Source organism: Hemiscyllium ocellatum, chromosome 18 (genome assembly GCF_020745735.1).
Source record: "Hemiscyllium ocellatum isolate sHemOce1 chromosome 18, sHemOce1.pat.X.cur, whole genome shotgun sequence".
Taxonomy (NCBI): domain Eukaryota; kingdom Metazoa; phylum Chordata; class Chondrichthyes; order Orectolobiformes; family Hemiscylliidae; genus Hemiscyllium; species Hemiscyllium ocellatum.
Genome location: NC_083418.1, coordinates 81922234 through 81937397, shown reverse-complemented (window position 1 = coordinate 81937397; position 15164 = coordinate 81922234). Strand labels below are relative to the sequence as shown.

General features: G+C 42.5%; 1 protein-coding gene across 7 annotated transcripts in view; it reads left to right on the top strand.

The window, feature by feature from the left end:
• The window catches only part of LOC132824520 (SH3 and multiple ankyrin repeat domains protein 2-like), a 1314713-nt gene that overhangs the window by 1109987 nt on the left and 189562 nt on the right, over positions 1-15164 (top strand). The gene's annotated exons all lie outside the window — the stretch shown is intronic.

The following is a 15164-nucleotide window of genomic DNA, read 5'->3' as shown; positions in this document are numbered from 1 at the left end:
TCACTCTGACATTAGTGAGTGTGGGTTCACTCTGATATTACTGCGTGTGGTTCACTCTGATATTACTGTGTGTGGTTCACTCTGATATTACTGCGTGTGGTTCACTCTGATATTACTGTGTGTGGTTCACTCTGACATTACTTTGTGTGGTTCACTCTTTTGTAACTGTGTGTGGTTCACTCTGATATTACTGCATGTGGTTCACTCTGAAATTACTGTGTGAGATTCACTTTAATATTACTGTCTGTGGTTCACTCTGATATTACTCTGTGTGGTTCACTCTGTCATTACTGTGTGTGGTTCACTCTGATATTACTGTGTGTGTTTCACTCTGACATTAGTGAGTGTGGGTTCACTCTGACATTACTGTGGGTGGTTCACTCTGATATTATTGCATGTGGTTCACTCTGACATTACTACGCGTGTTTCACTCTGACATTAGTGAGTGTGGGTTCACTCTGACATTACTGTGTGTGGTTCACTCTGATATTACTACATGTGGTTCACTCTGACATTACTGTGTGTGGTTCATCTGATATTACTGCGTGTGGTTCACTCTGACATTACTGCTTTTGGTCACTCTGTCATTAATGTGTCTGGTTCACTCTGATATTACTGTGTGTGGTTCACTCTGATATTACTGTGTGTGGTTCTCTCTGATATTACTGCGTGTGGTTCACTCTGATATTACTGTGTGTGGTTCACTCTGACATTACTTTGTGTGGTTCACTCTGACATTACTGTGTGTGGTTCACTCTGACATTACTTTGTGTGGTTCACTCTTTTGTAACTGTGTGTGGTTCACTCTGATATTACTGCATGTGGTTCACTCTGAAATTACTGTTTGAGATTCACTTTAATATTACTGTCTGTGGTTCACTCTGATATTACTCTGTGTGGTTCACTCTGTCATTACTGTGTGTGGTTCACTCTGATATTACTGTGTGTGTTTCACTCTGACATTAGTGAGTGTGGGTTCACTCTGACATTACTGTATGTGGTTCACTCTGATATTACTGCGTGTGGTTCACTGTGTCATTCCTGCGTGTTCACTCTGATATTACTGCATGTGATTCACTCTGTCATTCCTGCGTGTTCACTCTGATATTACTGCGTGTGGTTCACTCTGACATTACTGTGTGTGGTTCTCTCTGATATTACTGCATGTGGTTCACTCTGATATTACTGCATGTGGTTCACTCTTTTGTAACTGTGTGTGGTTCACTCTGAAATTACTGTGTGTGGTTCTCTCTGATATTACTGCATGTGGTTCACTCTGATATTACTCTGTGTGGTTCACTCTGTCATTACTGTGTGTGGTTCACTCTGATATTACTGCGTGTGGTTCACTCTGATATTACTGTGTGTGTTTCACTCTGACATTAGTGAGTGTGGGTTCATTCTGATGTTACAGCGTGTGGTTCACTCTGACATTACTGTGTGTGGTTCACTCTGACATTACTGCATGTGGTTCACTCTGACATTACTGTGTGTGTTTCACTCTGACATTAGTGAGTGTGGGTTCATTCTGATGTTACAGCGTGTGGTTCACTCTGACATTACTGTGTGTGGTTCACTCTGACATTACTGCGTGTGGTTCACTCTGACATTACTGCTTTTGGTCACTCTGTCATTAATGTGTCTGGTTCACTCTGATATTACTGCGTGTGGTTCACTCTGATATTACTGCGTGTGGTTCTGTCGGTCATTACTGTGTGTGGGTCACTCTGATATTACTGCGTGTGGTTCACTCTGACATTACTGTGTGTGTTTCATCTGATATTACTGCGTGTGGTTCACTCTGACATTACTGCTTTTGGTCACTCTGTCATTAATGTGTCTGGTTCACTCTGATATTACTGCGTGTGGTTCACTCTGATATTACTGCGTGTGGTTCTGTCGGTCATTACTGTGTGTGGGTCACTCTGATATTACTGCGTGTGGTTCACTCTGATATTATGGTGTGTGGTTCACTCTGATATTATTGCGTGTGGTTCACTCTGACATTACTGCGTGTTGTTCACTCTGATATTATGCATGTGGTTGACTCTGTCATTGCTGCGTGTTCACTCTGATATTACTGCGTGTGGTTCACTCTGACATTACTGTGTGTGGTTCTCTCTGATATTACTGCGTGTGGTTCACTCTGATATTACTGTGTGTGGTTCACTCTGACATTACTTTGTGTGGTTCACTCTGACATTACTGTGTGTGGTTCATCTGATATTACTGCGTGTGGTTCACTCTGACATTACTGTGTGTGGTTCACTCTGACATTACTTTGTGTGGTTCACTCTTTTGTAACTGTGTGTGGTTCACTCTGATATTACTGCATGTGGTTCACTCTGAAATTACTGTGTGAGATTCACTTTAATATTACTGTCTGTGGTTCACTCTGATATTACTGTGTGTGGTTCACTCTGTCATTACTGTGTGTGGTTCACTCTGATATTACTGTGTGTGTTTCACTCTGACATTAGTGAGTGTGGGTTCACTCTGACATTACTGTGGGTGGTTCACTCTGATTTTATTGCATGTGGTTCACTCTGACATTACTACGCGTGTTTCACTCTGACATTAGTGAGTGTGGGTTCACTCTGACATTACTGTGTGTGGTTCACTCTGACATTACTTTGTGTGGTTCACTCTTTTGTAACTGTGTGTGGTTCACTCTGATATTACTGCATGTGGTTCACTCTGAAATTACTGTGTGAGATTCACTTTAATATTACTGTCTGTGTTCACTCTGATATTACTCTGTGTGGTTCACTCTGTCATTACTGTGTGTGGTTCACTCTGATATTACTGTGTGTGTTTCACTCTGACATTAGTGAGTGTGGGTTCACTCTGACATTACTGTATGTGGTTCACTCTGATATTACTGCGTGTGGTTCACTGTGTCATTCCTGCGTGTTCACTCTGATATTACTGCATGTGATTCACTCTGTCATTCCTGCATGTTCACTCTGATATTACTGCGTGTGGTTCACTATGACATTACTGTGTGTGGTTCATCTGACATTACTGCGTGTGGTTCACTCTGACATTACTGCATGTGGTTCACTCTGTCATTAATGTGTCTGGTTCACTCTGATATTACTGCGTGTGGTTCACTCTGATATTACTGCGTGTGGTTCTCTCGGTCATTACTGTGTGTGGGTCACTCTGATATTACTGCGTGTGGTTCACTCTGATATTACGGTGTGTGGTTCACTCTGATATTATTGCGTGTGGTTCACTCTGACATGCGTGTGGTTCACTCTGTCATTCCTGCGTGTTCACTCTGATATTACTGCGTGTGGTTCACTCTGTCATTCCTGCGTGTTCACTCTGATATTACTGCGTGTGGTTCACTCTGACATTACTGTGTGTGGTTCTCTCTGATATTACTGCATGTGGTTCACTCTGATATTACTGCATGTGGTTCACTCTTTTGTAACTGTGTGTGGTTCACTCTGAAATTACTGTGTGTGGTTCTCTCTGATATTACTGCATGTGGTTCACTCTGATATTACTCTGTGTGGTTCACTCTGTCATTACTGTGTGTGGTTCACTCTGATATTACTGCGTGTGGTTCACTCTGATATTACTGTGTGTGTTTCACTCTGACATTAGTGAGTGTGGGTTCATTCTGATGTTACAGCGTGTGGTTCACTCTGACATTACTGTGTGTGGTTCACTCTGACATTACTGCTTTTGGTCACTCTGTCATTAATGTGTCTGGTTCACTCTGATATTACTGCGTGTGGTTCACTCTGATATTACTGCGTGTGGTTCTGTCGGTCATTACTGTGTGTGGGTCACTCTGATATTACTGCGTGTGGTTCACTCTGACATTACTGTGTGTGGTTCACTCTGACATTACTGCGTGTGGTTCACTCTGACATTACTGCTTTTGGTCACTCTGTCATTAATGTGTCTGGTTCACTCTGATATTACTGCGTGTGGTTCACTCTGATATTACTGCGTGTGGTTCTGTCGGTCATTACTGTGTGTGGGTCACTCTGATATTACTGCGTGTGGTTCACTCTGACATTACTGTGTGTGGTTCATCTGATATTACTGCGTGTGGTTCACTCTGACATTACTGCTTTTGGTCACTCTGTCATTAATGTGTCTGGTTCACTCTGATATTACTGCGTGTGGTTCACTCTGATATTACTGCGTGTGGTTCTGTCGGTCATTACTGTGTGTGGGTCACTCTGATATTACTGCGTGTGGTTCACTCTGATATTATGGTGTGTGGTTCACTCTGATATTATTGCGTGTTGTTCACTCTGATATTATGCATGTGGTTGACTCTGTCATTGCTGCGTGTTCACTCTGATATTACTGCGTGTGGTTCACTCTGTCATTCCTGCGTGTTCACTCTGATATTACTGCGTGTGGTTCACTCTGACATTACTGTGTGTGGTTCTCTCTGATATTACTGCGTGTGGTTCACTCTGATATTACTGTGTGTGGTTCACTCTGACATTACTTTGTGTGGTTCACTCTGACATTACTGTGTGTGGTTCATCTGATATTACTGCGTGTGGTTCACTCTGACATTACTGTGTGTGGTTCACTCTGACATTACTTTGTGTGGTTCACTCTTTTGTAACTGTGTGTGGTTCACTCTGATATTACTGCATGTGGTTCACTCTGAAATTACTGTGTGAGATTCACTTTAATATTACTGTCTGTGGTTCACTCTGATATTACTGTGTGTGGTTCACTCTGTCATTACTGTGTGTGTTTCACTCTGATATTACTGTGTGTGTTTCACTCTGACATTAGTGAGTGTGGGTTCACTCTGACATTACTGTGGGTGGTTCACTCTGATTTTATTGCATGTGGTTCACTCTGACATTACTACGCGTGTTTCACTCTGACATTAGTGAGTGTGGGTTCACTCTGACATTACTGTGTGTGGTTCACTCTGATATTACTGCATGTGGTTCACTCTGACATTACTGTGTGTGGTTCATCTGATATTACTGCGTGTGGTTCACTCTGACATTACTGCTTTTGGTCACTCTGTCATTAAAGTGTCTGGTTCACTCTGATATTACTGCGTGTGGTTCACTCTGATATTACTGCGTGTGGTTCTGTCGGTCATTACTGTGTGTGGGTCACTCTGATATTACTGCGTGTGGTTCACTCTGATATTATGGTGTGTGGTTCACTCTGATATTATTGCGTGTGGTTCACTCTGACATTACTGCGTGTTGTTCACTCTGATATTATGCGTGTGGTTCACTCTGTCATTCCTGCGTGTTCACTCTGATATTACTGCGTGTGGTTCACTCTGATATTACTGCGTGTGGTTCTGTCGGTCATTACTGTGTGTGGGTCACTCTGATATTACTGCGTGTGGTTCACTCTGATATTATGGTGTGTGGTTCTCTCTGATATTACTGCGTGTGGTTCACTCTGACATTACTGTGTGTGGTTCTCTCTGATATTACTGCGTGTGGTTCACTCTGATATTACTGTGTGTGGTTCACTCTGACATTACTTTGTGTGGTTCACTCTGACATTACTGTGTGTGGTTCATCTGATATTACTGCGTGTGGGTCACTCTGACATTACTGTGTGTGGTTCACTCTGACATTACTTTGTGTGGTTCACTCTTTTGTAACTGTGTGTGGTTCACTCTGATATTACTGCATGTGGTTCACTCTGAAATTACTGTGTGAGATTCACTTTAATATTACTGTCTGTGGTTCACTCTGATATTACTCTATGTGGTTCACTCTGTCATTACTGTGTGTGGTTCACTCTGATATTACTGTGTGTGTTTCATTCTGACATTAGTGAGTGTGGGTTCACTCTGACATTACTGTGTGTGGTTCGCTCTGACATTACTGCGTGTGTTTCACTCTGACATTAGTGAGTGTGGGTTCACTCTGACATTACTGTGGGTGGTTCACTCTGATATTATTGCATGTGGTTCACTCTGACATTACTACGCGTGTTTCACTCTGACATTAGTGAGTGTGGGTTCACTCTGACATTACTGTGTGTGGTTCACTCTGATATTACTGCATGTGGTTCACTCTGACATTACTGTGTGTGGTTCATCTGATATTACTGCGTGTGGTTCACTCTGACATTACTGCTTTTGGTCACTCTGTCATTAATGTGTCTGGTTCACTCTGATATTACTGCGTGTGGTTCACTCTGATATTACTGCGTGTGGTTCTGTCGGTCATTACTGTGTGTGGGTCACTCTGATATTACTGCGTGTGGTTCACTCTGATATTATGGTGTGTGGTTCACTCTGATATTATTGCGTGTGGTTCACTCTGACATTACTGCGTGTTGTTCACTCTGATATTATGCGTGTGGTTGACTCTGTCATTCCTGCGTGTTCACTCTGATATTACTGCGTGTGGTTCACTCTGTCATTCCTGCGTGTTCACTCTGATATTACTGCGTGTGGTTCACTCTGACATTACTGTGTGTGGTTCTCTCTAATATTACTGCGTGTGGTTCACTTTGATATTACTGTGTGTGGTTCACTCTGACATTACTTTGTGTGGTTCACTCTGACATTACTGTGTGTGGTTCATCTGATATTACTGCGTGTGGTTCACTCTGACATTACTGTGTGTGGTTCACTCTGACATTACTTTGTGTGGTTCACTCTTTTGTAACTGTGTGTGGTTCACTCTGATATTACTGCATGTGGTTCACTCTGAAATTACTGTGTGAGATTCACTTTAATATTACTGTCTGTGGTTCACTCTGATATTACTCTGTGTGGTTCACTCTGTCATTACTGTGTGTGGTTCACTCTGATATTACTGTGTGTGTTTCACTCTGACATTAGTGAGTGTGGGTTCACTCTGACATTACTGTATGTGGTTCACTCTGATATTACTGCGTGTTCAATCTGATATTACTGCATGTGATTCACTCTGTCATTCCTGCATGTTCACTCTGATATTACTGCGTGTGGTTCTCTCCGTCATTACTGTGTGTGGGTCACTCTGATATTACTGCGTGTGGTTCACTCTGACATTACTGTGTGTGGTTCACCTGATATTACTGCGTGTGGTTCACTCTGACATTACTGCTTTTGGTCACTCTGTCATTAATGTGTCTGGTTCACTCTGATATTACTGCGTGTGGTTCACTCTGATATTACTGCGTGTGGTTCTGTCGGTCATTACTGTGTGTGGGTCACTCTGATATTACTGCGTGTGGTTCACTCTGATATTATGGTGTGTGGTTCACTCTGATATTATTGCGTGTGGTTCACTCTGACATTACTGCGTGTTGTTCACTCTGATATTATGCGTGTGGTTGACTCTGTCATTCCTGCGTGTTCACTCTGATATTACTGCGTGTGGTTCACTCTGTCATTCCTGCGTGTTCACTCTGATATTACTGCGTGTGGTTCACTCTGACATTACTGCATGTGGTTCACTCTGTCATTAATGTGTCTGGTTCACTCTGATATTACTGCGTGTGGTTCACTCTGATATTACTGCGTGTGGTTCACTCTGACATTACTGTGTGTTGTTCACTCTGATATTATGCGTGTGGTTCACTCTGTCATTCCTGCGTGTTCACTCTGATGTTACTGCGTGTGATTCACTCTGTCATTCCTGCGTGTCCACTCTGATATTACTGCGTGTGGTTCACTCTTTTGTAACTGTGTGTGGTTCACTCTGATATTACTGTGTGAGATTCACTTTAATATTACTGTCTGTGGTTCACTCTGATATCACTCTGTGTGGTTCACTCTGTCATTACTGTGTGTGGTTCACTCTGATATTACTGCGTGTGGTTCACTCTGATATTACTGTGTGTGTTTCACTCTGACATTAGCGAGTGTGGGTTCATTCTGATATTACTGTGTGTGGTTTACTCTGATATTACTGTGTGTGTTTCACTCTGACATTAGTGAGTCTGGGTTCATTCTGATGTTACAGCGTGTGGTTCACTCTGAAATTACTGTGTGAGATTCACTTTAATATTACTGTCTGTGGTTCACTCTGATATTACTCTGTGTGGTTCACTCTGTCATTACTGTGTGTGGTTCACTCTGATATTACTGTGTGTGTTTCACTCTGACATTAGTGAGTGTGGGTTCACTCTGACATTACTGTGGGTGGTTCACTCTGATATTATTGCATGTGGTTCACTCTGACATTACTACGCGTGTTTCACTCTGACATTAGTGAGTGTGGGTTCACTCTGACATTACTGTGTGTGGTTCACTCTGATATTACTGCATGTGGTTCACTCTGACATTACTGTGTGTGGTTCATCTGATATTACTGCGTGTGGTTCACTCTGACATTACTGCTTTTGGTCACTCTGTCATTAATGTGTCTGGTTCACTCTGATATTACTGTGTGTGGTTCACTCTGATATTACTGTGTGTGGTTCTCTCTGATATTACTGCGTGTGGTTCACTCTGATATTACTGTGTGTGGTTCACTCTGACATTACTTTGTGTGGTTCACTCTGACATTACTGTGTGTGGTTCATCTGATATTACTGCGTGTGGTTCACTCTGACATTACTGTGTGTGGTTCACTCTGACATTACTTTGTGTGGTTCACTCTTTTGTAACTGTGTGTGGTTCACTCTGATATTACTGCATGTGGTTCACTCTGAAATTACTGTGTGAGATTCACTTTAATATTACTGTCTGTGGTTCACTCTGATATTATTCTGTGTGGTTCACTCTGTCATTACTGTGTGTGGTTCACTCTGATATTACTGTGTGTGTTTCACTCTGACATTAGTGAGTGTGGTTCACTCTGACATTACTGTATGTGGTTCACTCTGTCATTCCTGCGTGTTCACTCTGATATTACTGCATGTGATTCACTCTGTCATTCCTGCATGTTCACTCTGATATTACTGCGTGTGGTTCACTATGACATTACTGTGTGTGGTTCATCTGACATTACTGCGTGTGGTTCACTCTGACATTACTGCATGTGGTTCACTCTGTCATTAATGTGTCTGGTTCACTCTGATATTACTGCGTGTGGTTCACTCTGATATTACTGCGTGTGGTTCTCTCGGTCATTACTGTGTGTGGGTCACTCTGATATTACTGCGTGTGGTTCACTCTGATATTACGGTGTGTGGTTCACTCTGATATTATTGCGTGTGGTTCACTCTGACATGCGTGTGGTTCACTCTGTCATTCCTGCGTGTTCACTCTGATATTACTGCGTGTGGTTCACTCTGTCATTCCTGCGTGTTCACTCTGATATTACTGCGTGTGGTTCACTCTGACATTACTGTGTGTGGTTCTCTCTGATATTACTGCATGTGGTTCACTCTGATATTACTGCATGTGGTTCACTCTTTTGTAACTGTGTGTGGTTCACTCTGAAATTACTGTGTGTGGTTCTCTCTGATAATACTGCCTGTGGTTCACTCTGATATTACTCTGTGTGGTTCACTCTGTCATTACTGTGTGTGGTTCACTCTGATATTACTGCGTGTGGTTCACTCTGATATTACTGTGTGTGTTTCACTCTGACATTAGTGAGTGTGGGTTCATTCTGATGTTACAGCGTGTGGTTCACTCTGACATTACTGTGTGTGGTTCACTCTGACATTACTGCATGTGGTTCACTCTGACATTACTGTGTGTGTTTCACTCTGACATTAGTGAGTGTGGGTTCATTCTGATGTTACAGCGTGTGGTTCACTCTGACATTACTGTGTGTGGTTCACTCTGACATTACTGCGTGTGGTTCACTCTGACATTACTGCTTTTGGTCACTCTGTCATTAATGTGTCTGGTTCACTCTGATATTACTGCGTGTGGTTCACTCTGATATTACTGCGTGTGGTTCTGTCGGTCATTACTGTGTGTGGGTCACTCTGATATTACTGCGTGTGGTTCACTCTGACATTACTGTGTGTGGTTCATCTGATATTACTGCGTGTGGTTCACTCTGACATTACTGCTTTTGGTCACTCTGTCATTAATGTGTCTGGTTCACTCTGATATTACTGCTTGTGGTTCACTCTGATATTACTGCGTGTGGTTCTGTCGGTCATTACTGTGTGTGGGTCACTCTGATATTACTGCGTGTGGTTCACTCTGATATTATGGTGTGTGGTTCACTCTGATATTATTGCGTGTGGTTCACTCTGACATTACTGCGTGTTGTTCACTCTGATATTATGCATGTGGTTGACTCTGTCATTGCTGCGTGTTCACTCTGATATTACTGCGTGTGGTTCACTCTGTCATTCCTGCGTGTTCACTCTGATATTACTGCGTGTGGTTCACTCTGACATTACTGTGTGTGGTTCTCTCTGATATTACTGCGTGTGGTTCACTCTGATATTACTGTGTGTGGTTCACTCTGACATTACTTTGTGTGGTTCACTCTGACATTACTGTGTGTGGTTCATCTGATATTACTGCGTGTGGTTCACTCTGACATTACTGTGTGTGGTTCACTCTGACATTACTTTGTGTGGTTCACTCTTTTGTAACTGTGTGTGGTTCACTCTGATATTACTGCATGTGGTTCACTCTGAAATTACTGTGTGAGATTCACTTTAATATTACTGTCTGTGGTTCACTCTGATATTACTGTGTGTGGTTCACTCTGTCATTACTGTGTGTGGTTCACTCTGATATTACTGTGTGTGTTTCACTCTGACATTAGTGAGTGTGGGTTCACTCTGACATTACTGTGGGTGGTTCACTCTGATTTTATTGCATGTGGTTCACTCTGACATTACTACGCGTGTTTCACTCTGACATTAGTGAGTGTGGGTTCACTCTGACATTACTGTGTGTGGTTCACTCTGATATTACTGCATGTGGTTCACTCTGACATTACTGTGTGTGGTTCATCTGATATTACTGCGTGTGGTTCACTCTGACATTACTGCTTTTGGTCACTCTGTCATTAAAGTGTCTGGTTCACTCTGATATTACTGCGTGTGGTTCACTCTGATATTACTGCGTGTGGTTCTGTCGGTCATTACTGTGTGTGGGTCACTCTGATATTACTGCGTGTGGTTCACTCTGATATTATGGTGTGTGGTTCACTCTGATATTATTGCGTGTGGTTCACTCTGACATTACTGCGTGTTGTTCACTCTGATATTATGCGTGTGGTTCACTCTGTCATTCCTGCGTGTTCACTCTGATATTACTGCGTGTGGTTCACTCTGATATTACTGCGTGTGGTTCTGTCGGTCATTACTGTGTGTGGGTCACTCTGATATTACTGCGTGTGGTTCACTCTGATATTATGGTGTGTGGTTCACTCTGATATTACTGCGTGTGGTTCACTCTGACATTACTGTGTGTGGTTCTCTCTGATATTACTGCGTGTGGTTCACTCTGATATTACTGTGTGTGGTTCACTCTGACATTACTTTGTGTGGTTCACTCTGACATTACTGTGTGTGGTTCATCTGATATTACTGCGTGTGGTTCACTCTGACATTACTGTGTGTGGTTCACTCTGACATTACTTTGTGTGGTTCACTCTTTTGTAACTGTGTGTGGTTCACTCTGATATTACTGCATGTGGTTCACTCTGAAATTACTGTGTGAGATTCACTTTAATATTACTGTCTGTGGTTCACTCTGATATTACTCTATGTGGTTCACTCTGTCATTACTGTGTGTGGTTCACTCTGATATTACTGTGTGTGTTTCATTCTGACATTAGTGAGTGTGGGTTCACTCTGACATTACTGTGTGTGGTTCGCTCTGACATTACTGCGTGTGTTTCACTCTGACATTAGTGAGTGTGGGTTCACTCTGACATTACTGTGGGTGGTTCACTCTGATATTATTGCATGTGGTTCACTCTGACATTACTACGCGTGTTTCACTCTGACATTAGTGAGTGTGGGTTCACTCTGACATTACTGTGTGTGGTTCACTCTGATATTACTGCATGTGGTTCACTCTGACATTACTGTGTGTGGTTCATCTGATATTACTGCGTGTGGTTCACTCTGACATTACTGCTTTTGGTCACTCTGTCATTAATGTGTCTGGTTCACTCTGATATTACTGCGTGTGGTTCACTCTGATATTACTGCGTGTGGTTCTGTCGGTCATTACTGTGTGTGGGTCACTCTGATATTACTGCGTGTGGTTCACTCTGATATTATGGTGTGTGGTTCACTCTGATATTATTGCGTGTGGTTCACTCTGACATTACTGCGTGTTGTTCACTCTGATATTATGCGTGTGGTTGACTCTGTCATTCCTGCGTGTTCACTCTGATATTACTGCGTGTGGTTCACTCTGTCATTCCTGCGTGTTCACTCTGATATTACTGCGTGTGGTTCACTCTGACATTACTGTGTGTGGTTCTCTCTAATATTACTGCGTGTGGTTCACTCTGATATTACTGTGTGTGGTTCACTCTGACATTACTTTGTGTGGTTCACTCTGACATTACTGTGTGTGGTTCATCTGATATTACTGCGTGTGGTTCACTCTGACATTACTGCGTGTGGTTCACTCTGATATTACTGCATGTGGTTCACTCTGAAATTACTGTGTGAGATTCACTTTAATATTACTGTCTGTGGTTCACTCTGATATTACTCTGTGTGGTTCACTCTGTCATTACTGTCTGTGGTTCACTCTGATATTACTGTGTGTGTTTCACTCTGACATTAGTGAGTGTGGGTTCACTCTGACATTACTGTATGTGGTTCACTCTGATATTACTGCGTGTTCAATCTGATATTACTGCATGTGATTCACTCTGTCATTCCTGCATGTTCACTCTGATATTACTGCGTGTGGTTCACTCTGACATTACTGTGTGTGGTTCATCTGATATTACTGCGTGTGGTTCACTCTGACATTACTGCATGTGGTTCACTCTGTCATTAATGTGTCTGGTTCACTCTGATATTACTGCGTGTGGTTCACTCTGATATTACTGCGTGTGGTTCTCTCCGTCATTACTGTGTGTGGGTCACTCTGATATTACTGCGTGTGGTTCACTCTGACATTACTGTGTGTGGTTCACCTGATATTACTGTGTGTGGGTCACTCTGATATTACTGCGTGTGGTTCACTCTGATATTATGGTGTGTGGTTCACTCTGATATTATTGCGTGTGGTTCACTCTGACATTACTGCGTGTTGTTCACTCTGATATTATGCGTGTGGTTGACTCTGTCATTCCTGCGTGTTCACTCTGATATTACTGCGTGTGGTTCACTCTGTCATTCCTGCGTGTTCACTCTGATATTACTGCGTGTGGTTCACTCTGACATTACTGTGTGTGGTTCTCTCTGATATTACTGTGTGTGGTTCACTCTGACATTACTTTGTGTGGTTCACTCTGACATTACTGTGTGTGGTTCATCTGATATTACTGCGTGTGGTTCACTCTGACATTACTGTGTGTGGGTCACTCTGACTATACTTTGTGTGGTTCACTCTTTTGTAACTGTGTGTGGTTCACTCTGATATTACTGCATGTGGTTCACTCTGAAATTACTGTGTGAGATTCACTTTAATATTACTGTCTGTGGTTCACTCTGATATTACTCTGTGTGGTTCACTCTGTCATTACTGTGTGTGGTTCACTCTGATATTACTGTGTGTGTTTCACTCTGACATTAGTGAGTGTGGGTTCACTCTGACATTACTGTATGTGGTTCACTCTGATATTACTGCGTGTTCACTCTGATATTACTGCATGTGATTCACTCTGTCATTCCTGCATGTTCACTCTGATATTACTGCATGTGGTTCACTCTGTCATTAATGTGTCTGGTTCACTCTGATATTACTGCGTGTGGTTCACTCTGATATTACTGCGTGTGGTTCACTCTGACATTACTGTGTGTTGTTCACTCTGATATTATGCGTGTGGTTCACTCTGTCATTCCTGCGTGTTCACTCTGATGTTACTGCGTGTGATTCACTCTGTCATTCCTGCGTGTCCACTCTGATATTACTGCGTGTGGTTCACTCTTTTGTAACTGTGTGTGGTTCACTCTGATATTACTGTGTGAGATTCACTTTAATATTACTGTCTGTGGTTCACTCTGATATCACTCTGTGTGGTTCACTCTGTCATTACTGTGTGTGGGTCACTCTGATATTACTGCGTGTGGTTCACTCTGATATTACTGTGTGTGTTTCACTCTGACATTAGTGAGTCTGGGTTCATTCTGATGTTACAGCGTGTGGTTCACTCTGACATTACTGTGTGTGGTTCACTCTGACATTACTGCATGTGGTTCACTCTGACATTACTGTGTGTGTTTCACTCTGACATTAGTGAGTATTGGTTCCTTCTGACATTACTGTGTGTGGATCACTCTGACATTAGTGAGTGTGGGTTCACTCTGACATTACTGTGTGTGGTTCGCTCTGACATTACTGCGTGTGTTTCACTCTGACATTAGTGAGTGTGAGTTCACTCTGACATTACTGTGTGTGGTTCACTCTGTTTTTATTGCATGTGGTTCACTCTGACATTACTGTGTGTGTTTCACTCTGACATTAGTAAGTGTGGGTTCTCTCTGACATTACTGTGTGTGGTTCACTCTGACATTACTGCGTGTGGTTCACTCTGAGATTACTAATTGTGGTTCAGTCTGACATTACTGCGTGTTGTTCACAGAGACATTACTGAGTGTAGTTCACTCTGATGATACAGCATGTGGTTCCCTCTGATATTACTGCGTGTGGTTCACTCGGTCATTACTGCGTGTGGTTCACTCTGCTATTACTATGTGTGTTTCACCATGACGTTACTGCGTGTTCACTCTGATATGACTGCGTGTGGTTCACTCTGACATACTGCGTGTGGTTCACTCTGACATTACTGTGTGTGGTTCACTCTGATATTACTGCGTGTGGTTCACTCTGATATTACTGCGTGTGGTTCACTCGGTCATTACTGCGTGTGGTTCACTCTGCTATTACTATGTGTGTTTCACCATGACGTTACTGCGTGTTCACTCTGATATGACTGCGTGTGCTTCACTCTGACGTTACTGCGTGTTCACTCTGATGTGACTGCGTGTGGTTCACTCTGACATTACTGCCTGTGTTTCACTCTGACATTACTGTGTGTGGTTCACTCTGACATTACTGCCTGTGTTTCACTCTGACATTAGTGAGTGTGGGTTCACTCTGACATTACTGCCTGTGTTTCACTCTGACATTACTGTGTGTGTTT